The sequence below is a fragment of the Bos grunniens genome, chromosome 23 (genome assembly GCF_055505025.1).
Source record: "Bos grunniens cultivar Pamir isolate PY7600 chromosome 23, Bosgru_T2T1.0, whole genome shotgun sequence".
NCBI lineage: Eukaryota > Metazoa > Chordata > Mammalia > Artiodactyla > Bovidae > Bos > Bos grunniens.
Genome location: NC_141187.1, coordinates 9,259,085 through 9,280,634, shown reverse-complemented (window position 1 = coordinate 9,280,634; position 21,550 = coordinate 9,259,085). Strand labels below are relative to the sequence as shown.

Sequence of the window (21,550 nt, the reverse complement as noted above, 5' to 3'; positions counted from 1 at the left end):
CCCTTTCTTTTACAGGTGAACAACCTAAGGCCCAGAGAGGGCAGGCAACTGGCCCAAGGTCACACAGCAACTCCAGGGCAAGATCAGAACCGAAACTCAAGCTAGAACCCACCACGGAGGCTGTAAAGAGTTTGCCTGTTCACGTCGCTCACTGCAAACTGAGGCTCAGAGGACACTGAACAGAGCCCTCCCGGTACCCACGTTCCATCCTGAGACAGGCTGGCCCTCCCAGGGTCATGCCCGGGAGTCCACTCATTGTCTTCTCTACTGAGAGCAGCCGCTCCCTCAGGTGCACAGGTGCTTCCTGCCCTCTCCCACCTCCCCATCTCCTGCTCACACCAGAAGCGTTCCCCCAGCACCTTGGGCCAACAGGGCAGGTCACCGAGAACAGCCAAACTCCACCGACCCTCCCAGCACTGGCCAGGGCCAAGTGTAGAGCCTGCTGCCCAGACTCACCCAGGGAGCTGGTCAAAATGCAGACTCCTAGGTCCCTCCCGGGACCCGATGAATCAGACTCTCTGGAAATGGGGCAGGGAATCAGAGCTTTAACATAAACCCCGCAGGATTTTTTTTTTTTTCATAAATGTTGTTAGCGGGTACATAAATACAGAAAAGCATACAAGCCATAAGTGAATTACTCCACGCATTCTCACGAATTGCACACCTGTTTAATCTACCCAAGATCAAGAAACAACACCAGTAGCCCCACAGAAACCCCCTCCTGGGACTTCCCTGGCAGGCCAGTGACTAAGGCTTTGCACTTCCAATGCAAGGGGGCAGAGTTTGATCCCTGGCCAGGGAACTAAGATCCCGGATACCACGTGGTGCAGCCAAAAAAAAAAAAAAAAAAGAAACCCCCTCCTGCCCCCTTCCCACCAACCTCCCCAGAGAGTGCCGCTACCCTGACTTCTAACAGCTTAGACCAGTCTTGCCTGCTTTTGAACTTCATGTGCTCACATGTACGCAATTCTGCATACACTTGGGTCTGCTTTTCCGGCCCGACACTGTTTGAGAGGCTCGCTGAAACTGTTACGTGCACTGGTGGTTTATTTCCTCTCACTGCCGAGTAGCGTTCCAGCCTATGATTATACCATAGTTTTTCTGCGTTCTGCTGGTGGTGGACATCATTGTTTCCTAACTTCAGGATAGTAAAAGAGGATTGCTATGAAAATTCTACTGCGTGTATCTCTGTGGACATTTGTATGCATTTCCAAAGGGAACGCATTTACGAGTAGAATGCTGCATCCTGGAGTTTGCTTGTGAGCACGTGCAACAGATACCGCAAATGATTTTCCAAAGGAGCTGTACCGAGTTAGACCCCACCTGCCTGTCTGGGAGGTTCAGTTCATCACATCCTCCCCAACGGTTGGTACGCGTCTCTCTTCATTTGAGCCATTCTGGTGGGTGTGTAGTGGGCTCGTTTTATGCTTCCACTCGCACTTCCCTGATGACTAATGATGTTGAGCACATTCTCTTCTGTTTATTGGCCATTTAAGCATCCTCTTTTGCGAAGTGCCTGTGCAGATCTTGTGCCTATTTTTTAATCAGATTGTCTGTCTTTTCCTTATCAGTTTATAGGAGTTCTACATATATTTGGAATTCCAGTCCTTTGTTGGAGATGTGTATTGTAAATATCTCCTCAGCTTGGCTTCTTGCCTTTCTACTGTTAATAATATCTATTTTTGTTAATTGAGGTATAATTGCTTTACCGCATTGCATTAGTTTCTGTTGTACAACAGAACTAATCGGCTATCTGTATACATATATCCCCTCCCTCTTGGACCTCCATCCAACCGTCCTCATCCCACCCATCTGCGCTATATATACACAGTGGAATATTATTTAGCCATAAAAAGGAACGAAAGTGGGTCATTTGCACAGATGTGGATGGACCTAGAGTCTGTCACGCAGACTGAAGTTGTCAGAAAGAGAAAAACAAATATCATATATTAACCCATATGTGTGGAATCAAGAAAAATGATATGTTTTGATGAACAGAGTTTTTCATTTGAATATAATCCAAATTATCCTTGGAGTTTTTTTTCTTTTTTTGCAGGGGGAGGGTTCCATTTCTTGTATCCTGTGACCAGGTGATTTTATACACATGGAAATGTGAGGTGTGTGAGTGGAAGTCTCCTAGATGGATGACTGCCCTTGTTATTGCTAACCTCCACTTCCTTCCTCAGCCAGAGACTGAGATTAAGAATTTGCTTAATCATGCCAGCTTCACTTACTGAGTATTTACCCTGCTTTCAAGCACTTTATTTTTTATTTTTATTATTCTTTTTATTTTGGAGTGATCCTGCATCTAGGTGCCTATGTTGTGCCCTGTGGCAAAAAACCTTGTTACTGTGAGCTGTTCACACTGTCTGCGGCATACCCAAGTAAGCACCTGAACTTAAATGGCAGATTTAAGGTAGTCCGCGAATACACCTTATCAAAAGTTAATAAGCTCATGAAGCCCAAGACCGGGAGCCAGTTCCAATGGAGTGCACCTTAACTGTTCAAGGCCACAGCCGGTTTCTCATCTCCCCTCCCCGCAGATGGCTACCCACGCCACGTCAAAGGAACCTGCACATCTCACAGATCCCGCCAGAAGTGGCACTCGGACTCACAGGAAAGGCACAAGAAATAAGCAGAGACTGCAGGGCCCCTGATGTCTTCCCCAGGACCCACAACCCCGGCCCGGCCGCTCAGGGCGGGCGTGTCACTCATGGTGGCTCAAAGGCAGCGCTCAAGCACTTTATGTGTCGTGGGACACACAACATCTGCTGTACCACGTGTGCTAAGAACCACTCCTGAGACAGAAGGGCCATGGAGTGTAGCCCCAGGGTGACCCCAGCACCCTGGCCACAGATGATTGGACGGGAGAGGACACTTACCAGGCTGAGCCTCTGACACTCTCTCTCCAGGGAGAGAATTTGTCTGAGGGGCAGTCCTCTAGTCCAGATCCCTGCAAGGAAGAGATGACAGGAGCTGAGACCGCCGTAAGAGCTGCCAGTGGGCACAGCCAGCCCTACCTCCCTGGAAGCCATCAACACGGTCTGCAGAGGAAGGCAGAGGAAGCAGATGTGCAGAGAGGGATGAAGGGTGGAGTGTGCACACCGCCAAGGTCACCACTCACCTCCTGGGTCTCGACCCTCCTGCTGCACTCCCCTCTGGGGGAACCCAGAAGACACTCAGCATCTTTCCAATAAGTCCCCCTTTCTGTTTAACGTGATTCATGTCTTGCAACCTACAGATGATTATCACCCTGAATCCTCCTCAGAGCTCTGGATTCTTCCTTTTTTAGAAATGAAGAAACTGAGACTTGAAAGATGGCATTTAAGTGCGTTTTCCAAAACCTGGCTGCCACTAAAAAACCAGAGCCAGGACTCTAGCCTCATCTATACAGCTCAAGTTCAGTTCAGTTGCTCAGTCGTCTCCAACTCTTTGTGACCCCCTGGACTGCAGCACACCAGGCTTCCTGTCCTTCACCAACTCCCGAAGCTTGCGCAAACGCTAATCAATTCATCGAGCGGGTGATGCCATCCAACCATCTCATCCTCTGTCATCCCCTTCTCCTCCCGCCTTCAATCTTTCCCAGCATCAGGGTCTTTTCCAAAGAGTCAGTTCTTCGAATCAGGTGTCCAAAGTATTGGAGTTTCAGTTTCAGCATCAGTCCTTCCAATGAATATTCAGGACTGATTTCCTTTAGGATGGACTGGTTAGATCTCCTTGCAGTCCAAGGGACTCTCAAGAGTCTTCTCCAAGACCACAGTTCAAAAGCATCAATTCTTTGGCACTCAGCTTTCTTTATAGTCCAACTCTCACATCCATACATGACTACTGGAAAAACCATAACTTTGACTAGACAGACCTTTGTTGGCAAAGTAATGTCTCTGCTTTTTAATATGCTGCCTAGGTTTAGCTTTTCTTTCAAGGAGCAAGCGTCTTTTAATTTCATGGCTGCAGTCACCATCTGCAGTGATTTGGGAGCCAAAAAATAAATTCTCTCACTGTTTCCATTGTTTCCCCATCTATTTGCCATGAAGTGATGGCACCGGATGCCATGATCTTAGTTTTCTGAATGTTGAGCTTTAAGCCAACTTTTCATTCTCCTCTTTCACTTTCATCAAGAGGCTCTTTAGTTCTTCTTCACTTTCTGCCATAAGGGTGGTGTCATCTGCATATCTGAGGTTATTGATATTTCTCCCAGCAGTCTTGATTCCAGCTTGTGCTTCATCCAGCCCGGCATTTCAAATAATATACTCTGCATATAAGTTAAATAAACAGGATGACAATATATAGCTTTCCCATTTTGGAATCAGTCTGTTGTTCCATGTCCAGTTCTAACTGTTGCTTCTTGACCTGCATACAGATTTCTCAGGAGGCAGGTAAGATGGTCTGGTATTCCCATCTCTCTAAGAATTTTCCAGTTTGTTATGATCCACACAGTCAAAGGCTTTGGCGTAGTCAATAAAGCAGAATTAGATGTTTTTCTGGAACTCTCTTGCTTTTTTTATGATCCAACGGATGTTGGCAATTTGATGTCTGGTTCCTCTGTCTTTTCTAAGGCTCAAAGTCTGCTCTAAATAAGAAACGCTCTATAGCACAGAGCCACGCATGCTGGGCCTGAGATCAAGGTTTCCCAAAGAGTGTTCTGTAGAACCTAGGGCTCAGGAAATGAGTCACTGGGGCAAAAAAGAAAGAAAAAAGGATTTTCGTTTCCTGATCCAACTTTGGGGACAGTGGGCCAAACATACATTGAACAAGCTACTCTTTACTTCAGGGCACTGCAGAGCCTCTGCTAGAAGGAGACATAGGGGAAATTTATAGAATGTGGAGTTTTTCTAACAAATTTGACCATGGAACCTCCTTTTGCAAAAGGCATTTCATGAGATTAATGTTTTCTGGAAAACGATGCAAGGATCAAATTTCTCCTCTCCACCCTGGGATCCCCCTTGAAGGGCGTGTCCTGGACAAATAATTGGAAATGTTCATCCCACTGGGTATGTGACCCTGAGTTAGAAACATTGAGGGAAGGAGTCTGTTTTCTAAATCTGCTTTCTAAGGGTTTGATTAACCTGAAGCCGATCCCCCCCGGGGCTTACGCGCGCTGGACGTATCAGTTATAACTGAATTTCGGAATCTTTCAAGTGACTGAAGGGCCTCACGATGCCTGGCCAGGACTCCGGGTCCCACTGGGCCACCAGCCTCTTCCCAGCAGGAATGAGACCCACAAGGGGAAAAAGAGAAAAGATGAGGAAGGGAAGCGGACCGAAGAAAGACGGGAGGACCAGGCAGGAAGCAAACAGTCCCTCAAACGCGGTGATCTGCGAGCGGGCACACCGGGCTCAGAAACCAGCAAGCGGGTGCACGCCTGGGCGCTGGCGGCAGTGGGGAGCGGTGACCACCCCTAGACCAGAAGAGGCAGAGGGGAAGAGCGCCTCAGACGCCCTGGAGAGGGCGGGCGTAGCAGGAGCTCTCAAGGCCTGGGGCTGTCCGCTACGAACGCCCCTCCCTATTATAGTCCTCTTGCTCTTTGAGCTCCTGCCCGCTGGTGCGCACAGCACTGGGCACGTGAAGAGGGTGAAGCGCGGGGCTGAGGGGTGGACCAGCCAGCCTGCACAGCGGAGGGAGTATTGAGAGAAGCCTGTGGGAAGCGGAGAAATCAGACCGGTGATGAAAACCCGCCCCAACAAAACGCAGGGCCTTGAAACGAACAGGAGAGGAGAGAGGCCGGGCGGGTGGAAGCAGCTTGGCTCTCCCCCTCCTAGAAGCACTGGCTTGTTGCCAGGATCCAAACCCCGATCTCTGTATCAGAACAGCACACTCTAGGAGGCAGATACCTGAGCGCGTGGGAGAGGGGGGTGCTGAGGGACGCGCTCAGCTCAGCCCCCTCCCCACCCCGCCGGCTCCCGCCCCGCGGATCCGGTGGGCGGACGGATCTCGGCTGAGATCAGCTCAGCAGACCCGCCTCTGATGTGCACCGTCCTCCCTCTATACAAGCCACGAGTGCCTGAAAGGTTGGGAGCATAAATCAATGCCAGGCGGAAAAACCCTCGTTGAAATTCAACAGGAAAACGCATCGCAGAGGATCCTGGAGTGAGTTCCTCTCCACCGAGAACAGTTGTCCCCTGTTCGGTTTTTGTCTGAAAGCAGATGCTCAGACATTGCAGCGGCTGAAAGTGGGTCGGCTCTATACGATTTTCACCCCTGGGACGTTCTAGCCCCACCGAGAAGGGTGACGACCCCCTCTGCCTCCCAGACCCCCGGGTTGGGGAAGCTGGCCAGCACTCACACATCTCTCTCTCTGCTTCACCCCTGCAAGTCTTAGTCCCTCGAGAAGAAGTGCCTCTCCCCATTCTGCAGAGAGGTAAACTGATGAGTCAGCACTGAGACACCCCTCAGGCCTACCAGGCACCCAGCCCTGCCATCAGCGGGGCCTGACTCCCTCACCACCTGCTGCCTCTCAGGACCTGGCTGGCCGGGGACACGGGGAGAGTCACCTTTCCGGTTTATTCCAAGCACAGCAGCGCCAGACTCTTTCGACAAGATGAAGCCAGGAACACTGTGACCAAGCTGGGAAAGTGATATGTGAGGCTGGGAAATCCATCATGGAGGGAGGCAGCGGCTGTAGATCAAAGCCTGCCCTCTCTGCCTCTACATCATCATTAGCAGTGGGCAGAGGTAGGGGGAGGCTAGGGGTGAGGGGGTGGCGAGGGGGTGGCAGGAGCAGAGCTGGAGGAGAGATCTTTGGATTTACAGAGTAAAGCTGGATGCCCCAGAGGTACCCAGTGGAGGTGAGAGGGGCAGCTGCAAAGCCTTTGAGTCCAGGGTGTGGCGGGTGTCACAAGAGGGGCTCAAGGCCCAAGACGGTTGCTGAGGAAGGCTTCCTGGAAGAGGAGGCATCAGAACTGAGTCCTGATATCCAAACCCTGCTTAAGTAGGCAGACCCCTAACTAAGGAAGTCTTCACCCTTGGAGGCTTTACAGAAAGACAAGACACCACCAGAAGTCTTTAACCCAGAGACTCATCATGTGGTGCTGAGGAAATGGCAACCCACTCCAGTATTCTTGCCTGCAGAATCCCAGGGATGGGGGAGCCTGGTAGGCTGCCGTCTACAGGATCGCACAGAGACGGACACAACTGAAGCAACTTAGCAGCAGCAGCAGCAGCAGCAGCATGGATGGGCAATCAGGGAAGGCTTCCTGGAGGAGGTGAGCCTACGCAGAGCTTTAAAGGAAGAGTGTGGAGAGAGACTGACACCTGGCAGACCCACCACCTCTATGTCCTTCTCAGCTGCTGTCTCAGTTTGAGGTTGTATACACCTCTGTAATTGTTCAATTAACGTCCGCCATCCATGGACTATGGGCTCACAGTTTGGCTCATCATTGTGCCATAGTGAATGCTCAGTTAGTGTTTTCAGAATGGATGAAGGAGTGAACAAATAGCCCTAAGTCTCATGGTGGCCTGAAGGTGGAGTTGGCCCGGCCTGTGCTGGGGTGGAAGGCAGCAGAAGCCCCCAGAGATGTCTAAGCATAACGGAGCCAGTATGGTTGAGCTGGGCAAGGGCCAGTTTGGGACAGGACGACAACAAGCACGGTGTTCACTGTACTTATTTCAGGAGAAGGAGGGGACACCTGGGCGGAGAACAGGGAAGGGGGGCAAGGTTAGGACTGAATATGGAGCAGGTCATCTGGAGCTGTGGGGTGGCTGAGCTTGCAGGAGGCAGGCTTGGAGGGAAAAGGGCCCAGGATGCAGCCAAACCTCCCACCATCAGCACCCCAACCCTGTGGGCCCTCTCCCCAGCCCAGGTTCCTCTGGGAGCCACTGTGCCCGCCTCCTGTCTCCCCACCCCCTCGCCTCCTTGGTCCGATTGCACAGAGTGATTTGTGGCCCTGACAAGTTGAATTGTGGGTAAAGCGTCTGTCCAAATGGGGAGCAAATTGGAACTGCAGCTCCAGCCGGCGGGCCATCCATCATGGGGGAAAGGCTCCGTCAGCACCTCACTGCCCCAGCCTGGCCCTCTCTGTGCTGCCTGGGGCGTAGGAGGCGCCTCCTCTCTCCACCTTGGGTATAGGAGGACAGTGTGGGAGGCCCTGGGCTGGAGGCTGGGTTGCGGGGAGAGACAGGGAAAAGAACTGGGATCCCCATTCCCCAGAGGGTTACATTTACAGGGTCTGCTCTGGGCTTCTCTGCAGTATGTTTATGCTGGTGAAGGGGACATCAGTCTCCCCAGAGGTGGCTACATTTACCCATGGGGAAACTGAGGCATGGCACACTCAGGTTACAGCCTCAAACTTACAGCCTCAAAGCTCGATATCAGCAGAAACTGGGGCTGAAAATCTGCTGCTGGGATACCCGGAATGCTTAAACAAAGCAGTCATGTTCTGCCACATGGAAACATTCAAAAGCAAATAAACATTGCATCTGGCCAAAATCCTAGATCCTGGCAGGGACACCGCAGTGACTCCATTATGGACCAGTGAGGTGAAGGAGACACAGAAGCCGCATGGTGCTCAGACCCCGCCTTAAAAGACTGACTGTCTGTGAAGGAAGCAGTGTGTTCGGGACCAGGTGTGTCTGCTGGGCCCCCACCTGCAGCCCCTTCCAAGCCTCTGAGCTGCGCTACCCATGCCTCCATCCATGTGGCTCAGCACCTGACCATAGCTGCTTAGACCAGAGGTGGTCACCAGACCCACAGGCTGTCTTCTCATAACCTGATCACTGACCTTGACTTGGAGCCTGGCTGGAAAAGATCAGCTAAGCCAATCAGATTGGAGGAAGTTGGGATTGGGACTCTAAGCAGCCCAATCGGACAGCAGAGTGAGCCGAGCTGAATGGCCACGCGTGACCTCAGGACTCTTCTTTCTGAGGGACCCAAGCCTCTGCCTTCCCCCCACCAAGTCCTTAGTCCAGAAAACTGTGTGGTGGGGCGGAGGAGGGGTGCGAATCATGCTGTGTGCCATCCACCTGCCCCCCAGCTCCTGAGCTGTCAACCACATGAGTCATTTCGGGTTCCCTATGAGGGCTGCGATTTCGAAACTCACAAGTAGGGCCAGGAGTGCTTGTTTCTCTCTTTGTGCTGAGTCATCCCTTCCCTGAGACAACAGCTGTCCTGCCAGCTACTGAATGGGAGACAGCCAAGGTCAGGATGGGGGTTACCACAGAATACAAATGAACGTTTTGACAAGTCATCCTGCCACACGAGGCCACATGTGGCCAAGGACCCCAAACACTGAAGCATCAGGAAGGGGGAAAGTGCCTCCTTTGTGCCTCCTTCCGGGGGTGGGGGGGTGGGGGGAGGGCGTATGTGGTGTGGGGGTTGGGGTGGGCATTTCTGCAGATTCTACCCTCGATTCACTTTTTCTTGGCCTTTCCTAGTTCCTGTGACCTTGGGGCCCCTGGTGACCTGCTAGCTTCATGCTAAAAGTCCCAACTGTTAGAGAAAGTGCATTTGTGTCTGTTTCGATCAGGGTCCAGGGCAGGGAACAGAAGCAGGGTTGGGGTTTTAAGCAAAGAGGGAATTAGTGCAGGGAATCAGGTGCTTGCAAAGCCAGGGGAAGTGCTGTAGAAGTCGGCTCCCGGCTGGGCATCCAGGAGTGGCAGAACAACACTGCTGAACTGGCCCATCAGGAAGGTGAGGAATGCAGAGGGCTGCAGCTGCCATCCCAGGGTTTAGAAGCTGCCATCAGCATCCTGCCTGTGTCTGGGTTCCCACAGAGCTGGTGACTGGACACAGGACTGCAGCTGAAGGAAGTATGCCGTCAGCGAGCAGCCAAAGACCAGGAGGCTGGTTGCATTTCACGTCCGCCTTCCAAGCCTCATACAGGTGCATCCATTTAGCAGGACCTGACTCATGAGCCAAAACCTTAGGTGCACAGGAGTCTGGGAAACAGTCTGTCTTGAGCTTTGTAGCCTCCGCAGCACCAGAAGGAATAGAATACCCATCGCATCCAAGCACGGATCTCAGAGCCTAATCCTAGATTCCGCAGAGCCCCCAAAGGCTGACTTGACCCACCTTCTACAGCCAGTGGGGGCTGACTGCCCTTGGTTGAGGCCTGGCTCCTGAAGAAGCTGTGTAAACACAGAAGGGTTTATCTGTCCACGGAGGGCAGAGGACTGAAGAGCGAGATCCATGTCTATGAGTGTGTATGTGTGTGTATTCACACACACACGCACACACCTATCTGGGGAAGAGGAGTAGGGGGCATTTAGAGGCAGGAGATGGACCTCGGCTCCGCCCACATTCTCATGGGGCCTCAGATAACTGGAGCAACCAGGACAGTTAAAATTGGGTGGCAAAGTCAGAGGCAGGGGGGGAATCTCAGGAATTCCAGGGTCTCCCTCCAGCCCTCCTGAATCATTGTAAGCCAAAGTCTTTATCTCTCCCTGACCTGTATTTGGTCGGGGGACTCAGCATCTCCAATTCAAAAACCATGCCATGGAGAGGGTCCCTTTCTTCTAAATACAGTTGTGATACAAACGCTCTCAGTTCCCAGAGGGGGAGCCTTTGCTGGGATGGGGCACACCAGCACGGGGGCTGCACGGTGACAGTGGCCGGCTCTCTGCAGAGCCCCGACCCCGGCAGGCGACAGATGCCAAATCCAGGAGCCATGAGGCCTGGCGTCCGCGGCCTCCTCTGCCGAAGCCCTGGGTGGAGCGGGTCTCTGCCCGGCGCTTAGGGAGTAGTTTGGCTACCATGGCTCACTGCTCCCTGCGAAGATGAAGGGGCCGCAGCTCTGGAGGAGAGAGGACCCACCCCAGGCTGCTGGTGGGGAGGGCTGGGCCATCCCGGAGGGCCACTTGCCTGAGGCCTCCTCCCCTCCCGGTGGGCTCCCACTCACCTCCGCCAGCCCCCGGTCCGGGGCCTCCCAGAGGAGCGGCTCGGGTGTCCCAGATGGAACAGCCCTCCCACCCACCCAAGCTGCTTCCTCCTATCTCCTCCTCCCAACTGCCCGGTTGGTACCATGGGGGGCCCCTGGTCTCCAGTCTCTGAGGCCTGCGCCTCTGTCCCCTGGGGTGTCCTCCAGACATGGCCCCTCCTCTCCTCCCCCACCCCCCTGCCCCGGGCCCTCCTCTCCTCTGCCCTCATCCTCACACGAGCCACATGGCCCACCCCCCATCAGCCCCCTCTCTCCCATCCCCCTTAAAGCCCCATCTGGGTCCCCTGACTCCCCTATTCTGACATCCCTGGGGCCCCGTAGTTTCTAAACAGGGCCCCAGTACCACAGCCTGACCTCAGGCTGTCTACAGCACACCCTCAACAAACCTGTTCTCAGGCCATCTCCCACACAGCCTCTACCTTCTTGCCAAACAGGATCACTTCCTTACTTCTCGTTATTGTTCAGTCACTCAGTTGTGTCTGATTCTTTGTGACCCCATGGACTGCAGTACACCAGGCTTCCCTCCCCTCACTATTTCCCAGGGTTTGCTCAAACTCATGTCCATTGAGTCGGTGATGCCATCCAATCGTCTCACCCTCTGTTGTCCCCTTCTCCTCCCGCCTTCAATCTTTCCCAGCATCAGGGTCTTTTCCACTGAGTTGGCTCTTTGCATCAGGGAGCCAAAGTATTGGAGTTTCACCTTCAGCATCAGTCCTTCCAGTGAATATTCAGGACAGATTTCCTTTTAGGATGGACTGGTTGGATCTCCTTGCTGTCCAAGGAACTCTCAAGAGTCTTCTCCAGCACCACAGTTCAAAAGCATCAATTCTAGAATAGTGGTTAAAACCTGGGCACTTACCTCCTGGGTTCAAATCCTGCCTCCACACTTAGCTGTGAGAACTTGGGAAGCCACTTGGTCTCTTTGTGCCTCAGTTTCCTCATCTGGGAAAATGGCAGTAACAACAGCACATCTATGTCATGCGGAGACATAAGTCATAAATGAGTTAGTACGTGCAAAATGCTGAGAACAGTATCTGGAGCATAAAAGGACTCAGCAGAAGTGGATGGTTATTATCATTCTCATGCCTTGAATCTCCCAGTTCTGAGCCTTTGCTCAGGCTGTATCTCTATGGAGAATACTCATCAAAGCCCCTCCCGTCCTTGAGGGACATGCAGTTTGCTTGCCCAGCACCCGAGTCTTGGGGGACCTGCCCTTCCTCCCTCCCAGAGTGACACCACTGTGTCTGTGTCGTTAGGTGGGGCTGGCTGGCCCTACTCTCCAGCTGCAAGGTCAGGAGTGTTACTGAGGCCTGACCAACTGGAGGTCCTCCGTGCTCTGGCCACAGTGATCAGTTTAGGAATGGGCGTGTGAATCTTTCTGGCCAGTTAGAGTCCTCCCCTGAGATGCTCTGGGATCCTGGGCTGTAGGGATGGTGTGGTAGGCTGAAAAAGTCTTCCTTCGGGACTTCCCTGGTGCTCCAGGGGCTCAGACTCCATGCTCCCAATGCAGGGGGCCCAGGTTCCACCCATGGTTGGGGAACTGGATCCCACGTGCCTCAAATGTAGATCCCATGTGCCACAGCTAAGACCCCACAAGGCCAAATAAATTTTCAAAAGCCTCCCTTCCAAAGATATATTTACTTTCTAATACCCAAAGCCTGTAAACCTTACCCTTATATGCCAAAAGGGTGACTGTTACCTAAAAATACCAAAGGGAATGATTAAGTTAAGGATCTTAAGAAGAAAAGCTTATCTTAGATTATCCAGGTGGGCCTTAACTGCCATCACAAGTATCCTTATAAGAGAAATTAGACACATACAGAGGAGAGATTAAACAGAGAAAGGAGAAGATGATATGCAAACCTAGCCAAGATGCGGCCACAAGCCAAGAAATACCAACAGCCCACAGAAGTCGAGGAGACAAGGAATGGATTCTTTCCCAGAGCCTCCGGAGGGAGGGAGCACAGCCCTGCAGGCCTTGATTTTGGACTTCTGACCTCCCAAACTGCAAAAGTTTGCATTTCTGCTATCTGAACCCACCGTGTTTGTTGTCATTTGTTACAGAGGCCCTAGGAAGCTAGGCTGTGAGCCCCGAGATGCTGGAGGCCAACCTGGGCCATGTGATGACCCCAAGTCAGAGGAAAGCAGAGGCGAAGACGGAGAGAGGAGGACTAGTCCCTGAGAACTGTGGGTCATCCCTGAAGGCAGCCTCTTTCCTTGGCCTTTTCAGCAACACAAGCCAATGAGTGTCCCTACTTAAGCCCATTTGAACTGGTCTGTCCCCTTGCAACCCAGAGAGTTCTGGCTAACATTCCACCCAACAACTATCCAGAGCCTTAAAACATAGCTCAGATCTTTGACCCAGTTTTCTTCCCTAAGGAAACAATCTGAATAAGGACCCTCACTGCCACATGAAAAAATAGGGAGGAAAAAACCTACATAGGTAACCACAGGATATGGCTTCATAAATTATGACACATCCCTATGGAGGGATATTATGCAGCTATTAAAAATCATGTGTTCATGCTCATTATAAAATGGTAGGCGAACAGCAGGACATTAAAAAAATATAGAGAGACACAAAACACACATATACATACATTTATATATTTATACATATAAACAGAAGGATCCCCATTTCATTTTTATTTTGCTTTAGATCATTTTAAGAGGTAAAGATTACTCATGCAGCTGAAATCCTGTGGGTACTTCTCCCCAGTTCCTTATATAAACCCCTTCCCTCTGTCACTCAAAGTTGGTATCATTCCGATGCATGATTTTAAACAGTTACTACCCAGGAATGTATCCTAAGTAATACATAATATTTGTACATGTTCTTACATGTTAATAAATAGTATGAGACTCTCTGCAACCTGCTTTTTTACCCAAAGAATAATACGTTGGTGCACTAATCCATCTTGATAATGTGTAACATTAATTTTAATTGCTGGCAAGAATTCTATTTCTGAGTATCCCATGCTGTATTTATTCTTTCTCTGGTTAATAAGTGCCGAGATTTTTGACAACATTTTTTTCCTATAAAATGCTGCCACTCTCCAGGTCTCTTTGCGCACACGTGAGATTGTCTCCCGGGATGTACGTGCAGAAGAGGGTGGCAGGGGGCTCATCTTCATCTGTACAGGGTGCCGCTGAGTGGCAGTACCAAGATCGAGTGAAGAGTTCCCGTTCCCACATCCCTGACGGAGAACCATTTTCATTTTTGTCAATCCAGAGGAAATTGTACCTCACGGTGATTTTCATGAGCCTTCCCTGTTTACGGGGCTGTCCATCATCGTTCCACGTGCGTCTATTTCAGTTCCTCTTCTGTTAAATCCCTTTACCTGCGTTTGCCTTTTGAATAAAAAGTATATCAGCATGAACTACACTCCAGTGTTAACAGTGGTTGAACACTCAATCTGAGGGAATGTCCCTGTCTGCCATCCCCCTACTTTAGGAAACACCACCCTGCCCAACCCGGTGTCTTCACCCTCCCACCAGCTGGCACCACGTGGACCAATGGGAGCCGCCAGCCTCTTCCCAGATCCTGCCCTGTGATTGGCCCAGACTTGGGCACTGTGACCCAAATTAGACCAATCAGAGCCCTTTCCTGGGATTTCCGTAACTGGAGCTGGGGGAGAGCAACCCACCCCTACGTCAACCCTGAAATTTGAGAGTGTGAGGTCCAGCCTCACCGAGACAAGGAGGCTGAGACCAAGAGAGCCGCCTGCTGAGTAAGGGTGGAGTAGGGTCCGCCAGGCATGTCTAACATGCTTCAGCCCTCTGGTCGCTACCGGGACCCCCGCCTCCTGCCCTGGGGGTACAGGCTCCAATCAGCGGCCCTGCATGTGCACCCGGGAGGGTTCATGCTCACACGTAAGACTTGTCTGAAATTTTCAAGTGTTCTGTTAATACGATAGTTACACCTGTACTATATGTCATCAGAAATTTAACACATTGTCATTGTTTAATCTTCCTTATCTTTCAAGGTGAGGCACAAACATCTGTCTTCCATGAAGGTTTTCTGATCCCGCAACCAAGAGCCGGGACCAGCTGCCATCATCTGCTGAGGCCTGTCTTGGAGTGCGTGGAGGCCCCGGCCCAGGAAGGGGCCCCAGTGGAGATGGGGAAGGGAGGGACAGACAGAGGGGAAGGTCTGTTAGGGAAGTGGGGGCCCGAGTGGGTCTGATCTCCACTGAATGGCAAGGATTTAGCAGATGAGGCCTGACCAGAAACCTGCCCCTGGAGCCTGGGGTGGCCCAGGCTCTGACCCATCTAAGGTGGGAGAAGACCATGCAGACTCTGGCCTTTAGCTTGAAGGGTAGGGAGAAGCCTGCTCCAAGGGCCAGGGGTTCTGCATAGCACCTGGGCCTGCTGACCTATAGGGAGATTCTTGCCAAGGTGACCCTGGACCCCGGCCCCTGACTCCATGAATCTTGACCTTTCCCTTCTCACTGAATCTGGCAGCTTAAAATGAGAAGCATGTTCCAGTAGATGTGTCTTATGGGAAAACTTCAGCCAAATCAATTAATGATAAAACCCTTGAGCAAACACAGCTACTTTTATCATTTTAGAATGTGGTGATTTGAGCAGCAAAAGAAATTAAATTAAAAACGCAGAGACTCGGGGTCAGAGCCCCAGCCGCTCTCATTGGTTTTTAATCTCCTGTTAAACAATATATCTTCTGATGGCTTTTGTCAGCTTATTCAATGTAATAACCCAGGACATGTGGCCCACTGACCCTCCTCATTCCCTCCACGTGGCTGACGGGGGAGGATGCAGCTGGCAGCCGGTCAATTAACAAGCTTAAAGTGGGGATGGTTGGATGGTCCAGAGTCAGGAGAAATGACAGGGGCCACACAGGACCCTGGAGATGGACGTCCCCGGAGATGTGATGGCCGAGGGCAGGGCCGTGGGGTGCCCTGGGGCCGACTCACATTAGAGATTGGGTACCTGAACCCCAGAAAGCAAACGTTTTCCTGAGTCACACTGAGTCAAGATTGGAACTCAGGTGTCCAGACACCCGACCCACAGCTCATTCTGTTGGGACACCTGCACAGGTCACCAGGAAAGGGACTGGGCTTGATACGCGGACTGTGGTCCCCAGCTCTCTGTCTTCTCTCGGGGCATTATCCGTGGGGCTTATTGAGCTCAATCTGGGAGATAGTTAGGTTCCATCTTTGGGGAGATCCTGGCCTGATGAGAGAGGCAGTTCCCATGGTTGGGAACATCAGTCTGATGATGGAGGCACAACTCTGACCTCAGGAAGCACCCAGTCTGATGGCGACACAGTCAAATGCAGACAGCCAAGCCTACAAATATATCGTTTCAGTAAAAACACCCCATGACAAGACAGCGTAGGCTGGAATTTCTGTTGGCTTCAGCATGGAAGGCTTCTAGGAGGAGGCTGAGCCATAAAGAGAAAAGGCTTGTCTCTCATAACTGTACTCCAATAAAAATGGGGGGAAAAAAAAGAAGCTGATCTCAAGACAGCTTAGACAGAAAATCTGAGGCAAGAGAGAGGCTGGAGCTGGTGAGGGAGATGACACACGCAGTGAGCTGCCTCTGTGAGTTGTCTGTACCCACACATAGGCACACTGATAAACACACAGGCCTGTTTGCACACACTGACGCCTACTTACACAGACTCCTCCATGTACACTTATAAACACATGCTTGCGTGCCAGGTGTAAACACACAGGAGCTTTCTCCTGTCTCCATATGTATACACGGATATGCCCACATACATTTATGTACACATAACTATACATGTGATCATATATAGACCGACACACGGGCCAACCCCTAGCTTTGTACAAGCTCAGATGTGCTGTGTTGGGCACACAGGTGGGGGGTCTGCACTACCCCAAGCCACACTTGGGGTCCCCCAGCAGCTAGATCATCTGCCAGACGTCCCTGAGCCCCTCTGCCTGGGCTCCGTCTGCATCCCTGGGCCCCTGCCATGGTCCGTGCATCTGCAGCCTCTCCTCTGGGTTGGTGGACGGGCAGGGAGCTGAGACTGACCTGGAGGAGAGAGACTCTTAGGGAGTCCCCTAGCACCACCCATGGCCTAGAGGACCCACAGGGTAGGAGGGGCTCACAGTGGAACTCGCAAATTCCCTCTCATTTACCCAAGGTCTCTGTGACAGGTCAGGGGCCTGTGAAACAGACTCAGAGATGGAGATTCATAAGTAGATTTCCTGGTGGTCACCTCACCCCCAGGAAGCGAGGGAGGCAGGACTAGGCAGAGTGAGAAGCTGGGTTGTGACACAGTCATGGCCAAGGTCTCAGCCACACCCTGGGAGCTGTGGAGCAGGGCTGGCCTTGCAGGTGGTCCCACTCGGTTTTAGGCCGAGCATCCTAAGCTTTTACTAGTCACTGGATGTGGGCTGCCTCCAGAAACTAAGGTAACCTTGAGGGAGGAGGTTCCCTTCAGCTAAGAACACAAGGAAAAGAGGCTCACCTTGGAGCAGGCAGCTGCCCATGCTCCCCAGCTGGAGAACAGGCACTGGGGGCCTTGGGGGTGTGGGGAGCACGGTGATGTCCTCCATCGTCTGCAGAGGATGAGACATCCGCTCCATCACTACTGCAGCCTCCCTCCAGTCTCTCCTGCTGCAGTTGGCTGCTCCTCTCGGGAGTTTTTCTGGGCCCGGCTCCCTTGTCTGTCCCTCCTACATCATCCCATCTCCCTAGACTGGTGTTGACAGCTCCAGGTTGCAGGCTTCTCAGGAAGCAAGGGACAAGGCTCCCTCCAGCGCCCTCCTCTGGCGGGGCCAAGAACCCCTCGGAGTACAGAGGGCTGAGGAATCCGGCAGGGCTGAGGACAGGCCCCTCCCACATGCTAGTCCCGGTGACTCAGATCAGTGGGACCCAGGCTGGGGCCACCCGTTTTTTTGCAGTGGGCTCACGAGGCAGCAGCGTGGGCTTGTGCCTTTATTATTCAGCAGGCTCTGTGGGAGGAAAATTGTTTCCCGCTTTTGGCTGACAGGACCCCCTTCTGCACTTCCCAGTCTCCTCTCACACACACAGCCCCAGCAAGAGTGGGAGCCGAAAGCCTCTGGATCCAAGACAAACCTTCCACCCCTTCCTTTCCAGGGAGGACGTGAGCCAGACAGGGTCAAGTGCGGAGAGGAAGGGGAGACACCCAGACTCCACCCAGGCTAGGACTGTATTTCATCTAAGACACACGTTTGTTTTCACGCTTTAGTAACACCAAAACTGGGATATGTTTAACAGTGGATGCCTTACCCGGGTTTAATCAGCAGCAATTTTTTTCCTCATTTGTGGTACCTAACATAATGGTTACATTTTCGCTGAACAGTATCTTAGGTTTGTTGCAGCTGAGAGGCAATGCCCCATCACTACTGGAGATGGGGGAGGGGAGGGGACTGGAGCCAGGCCACCTCTCGGCACCTCCTGCAACAGCTTTTCAGGGCACAACATCAGGATCTAGGCCCTCTCAAGGCCTCCTGCAGGCAGATGAAGAGCAAAACCAGGTTCCGGAGCCAAATAGAAAATTATTTTTAGAGATTCAGGGCTGAGATTTGCTTCCAGGGCCCCGCAGACCTCATCTGCCGACGGCCACAAGCCTCCTTCTGAAGCCTAAATAAAAGTAGCTGGAAGCAGGTTCTGCTGCCTCGCAGCTGGGAGGATGTCAGAGATGTAAATGTGGGTGCAGACATTCTGGGGAAGAGGGCTTGGGGCTCTCTTTTTAAATCCAGGCCTTTTAAAGTGGTGACAGGCCTGGCAGTGTCTCCAGGTAAGATCAACCCTGCGGGGAGCCAGATGTTAAAATCCTGGGAACCAAGAAAGAGAATGCCACGAGAAGGGGGGAGGACGGAAGGAGGGGGGTGGGTGGCCGGGGTGGGGATAACTTAGGGCAGAGACTGGCATTCTGGACCTCTCCTGGGCCCCTGCAGCCAGGAGGCCCCAGAGGCAGATTCCCTGGGGGAGACTTGGTAAACTCCCAGATGGCCATCTGAGTAGACCCCTGGAGAAGGAGGTGGCAGATGGGTACAGTGGTGTCCAAACCTTGACAGCCAGGTGAGATTTCAACAAGCAGCAGAGACTGCAGGAAGGGGTGGGGGTGGGACAGAGGTGAGCCAGACCCAAAGGGAGACGCCAGGCGCTGAGGAGGCTGGAGCACCGCCGGGCAGTATGTGCTTGCTTCCTTCTTGCCCTCTGACCCAGGCCGGAAGCCCCTCGCAAGGAGCCCTGGGAAGTGTAGTTCCCAGGAGAAAGAGCAGTCTGGCAGTACCCAACCCTGCCTGGCTCCCTAGCCCAGGCCAGACCGCAAGCTTTCGTTCACTCCACCAACATGTACTGAGCACCCACTGCAGGCCAGACACTGAGTGCTGGGGATTCAAGCAAACAGGCGAAAGTCCACACTCTCAAGAAGTCTATGTTAGAAATGTTATCTCTAGCCGGGAGAAACATGATAAAATAAGCATATAGAATGCTAGTGCTAAGTGCCGTGAAGGAAGAAAACAGGGTTGGCCTGGGAAAGGAGTGCAGCTTTCTGTAGTGTGAGCAGGGAAGCCCCTCTGAAAAGATTTGACTACAGTCCTCAGGAAATGAGGGAGTAGCCAGGAGGGTATCTGCAAGCAGTGTGCTTCAGGTTCAACAAGCCGTAGGTGCAAAGGCCCTGGGGCCAGAGCGAAGTTGGGATGGTCAAGAACTCTAGGAAGACTGGTGGCCAGAGTGGAGGGAGTTGAGGAGAGAGGAGGAGGCGGCCAGGGTAGGGAGAGGTAGCATCAGAGACTTTCTGGGCAAGGCTTTCTGGGCCATGGGAAGGACTCTGGCTCTCACTGTGAGTGACGTGGCGAACCTGTAGAGCGTTAAACAGAAGAGTGGGATCTGACTCTCACTTTAGCAGGAGAAGAGACTGTAGGGGCCAAGGGGCTCTGGAGGCAATGGAGATCCACTAAGAGTCTCTTGCAAACTTCCAAGCAAGAATGATGGAGGTTGGATTTGGGTATATTTAGAAGGCAGAGCTGACAAGATTTGCTGACAGACTGGATTCAGGGGTGTTCCAGTTTCTTATTGCTACATAACAAACCACCCCCAATACTTGGTAACTTCAAACCACTGCAGTCATTTATTTTGCTCATGAGTCTGCAGTTTGGCAGGGCTCAACAAGGAAGACTTGTCCCCTGCCTGTGACATCGGCCACGCTGGCCTGACGGGAGGCGCGGGCGCCACTGCTGCCAAGGTGAGCCAGTCTCGGCAAGTGTGTGTGGACGTGGCTGCGAGCTTCGCCTGGGCTGCTGGCCCCAGGCCTCGGTTCCTCTTCACACCGCCCTCTTTCAGGGCTTCTTATAACACAATAGCGGGGTAGCAAGGAGACCAAGGAGGAGGTGCCTTGTGATCAAGGATCAAGTCCCAGAAAGTAATTCCACGGTCTCTTTTGGTGAAGTGAGTCACCAGACCCAGCCCTGACTCAGGGGAGGGAGATTAGATGCCTCCTTCATCTTTCAGTGGCAGGAGGAACATTGAGCCATCATTGATCAGCAGAGAAAGTCAGGGAGACTCCAGGATTTGGGGGCTGGGCCCCTTACCTCTGGATGGAGGACACCATGACATCCCAGTTATCTTACCCTCCAGATAAGTGAGCCTCCAGAGACCCTGAGGCTGCCTGCCAACCTGCTGCCCAGTGCTGCCCGCTCTGGACTCTGGTGGGAACTCTGATATGCTTTCCCTGGTGATGAAGAGGGACAGGGAGTGGGGACTGGGGGGAAAGGGGTAGGGGGTGATACAGAGGCTGTGAGGGCACCTGGGGTGACTGAGGGGTCTATATATCCAAGCCTGGTGGAATGTAGACCCTTCCCTGAAAACACTCAGGCACAAACTCTCATGTACCATGACTCTCCTGGGCAATATTGTTAAAATGCTGAAACTAGTACAGAAGGTCCCAGGCTGTAGGAGAGCGGGGTGGAGGTGGGGGGCATGTTGTGAGACTCCGCCTTTCTAACCAGCTCCCAGGTGCCCCCACTGCTGCTGGTCCACAGAGCCAGGGTCTGGTCGAGCCAGACCCGTGGCTTCCTAGGTGGACACTGCAACCCCGACACCCCGTCCCAAGGGCCCATCGCCCACCCCGGCCCCGTGCTGCAGACTCAGACAGGAGCCCCAGGCCTGAGCACCTGCAGTGTCACCAACCACCCAAGGGGATGAGCTGTGTGACCTTGGGCAAGTTCCTTCTGTCTCTGCTCATCGGCAAAACCAGGGGAGACCTAGCAAGTGGGAGAGAGAAGAAAGGGTTGAGGGAAGAGGGGAGAGGAGGGGACAGGGAGGAGGGGAGGGGAAGGATGGACAAGGAAAGAGGGGAGGGCAGAGCAAAAGGGGGCAGCAGTTAAGGGACTTTGAAGACAAAGGGGTCTCGCTGAGAAAACAAGAATGAGGAGGGAAGTGATGGCCTGCGGCAAGGGGGTGGTGGATGTGGGTGTAAGACAGGTGGGCCGGGGCGGGAAGCGGCAGCACTAAGGGGCCCGTGGTCTCTCTCATCTCGTCCCAAGCTCTCAGGCGCTGGGGAGAAATGAGATTCTAGCTGCAACTCTTCTGGGAAACATCTGCCTTTTCATTTATGAGGAAAAAGTAGGAAAATGACCGGGGGAGGCGCCGCTACTGTTTTTTTAAGCAACGCAGCAAAAATGTCACCGCTGGGAGCGTAAAGCCCATCAAGATGG

At 52.6% G+C, this 21,550-nt stretch overlaps 1 long non-coding RNA gene across 1 annotated transcript; it reads left to right on the top strand.

The window, feature by feature from the left end:
• The first annotated feature begins 14,480 nt into the window (after positions 1-14,480).
• LOC147346602 (uncharacterized) lies at positions 14,481-15,553 on the top strand. Its single transcript, XR_015152682.1, has 2 exons — positions 14,481-14,744; positions 14,858-15,553. It is a non-coding gene; the product is annotated as an uncharacterized LOC147346602 (long non-coding RNA).
• Positions 15,554-21,550: the final 5,997 nt, after the last annotated feature.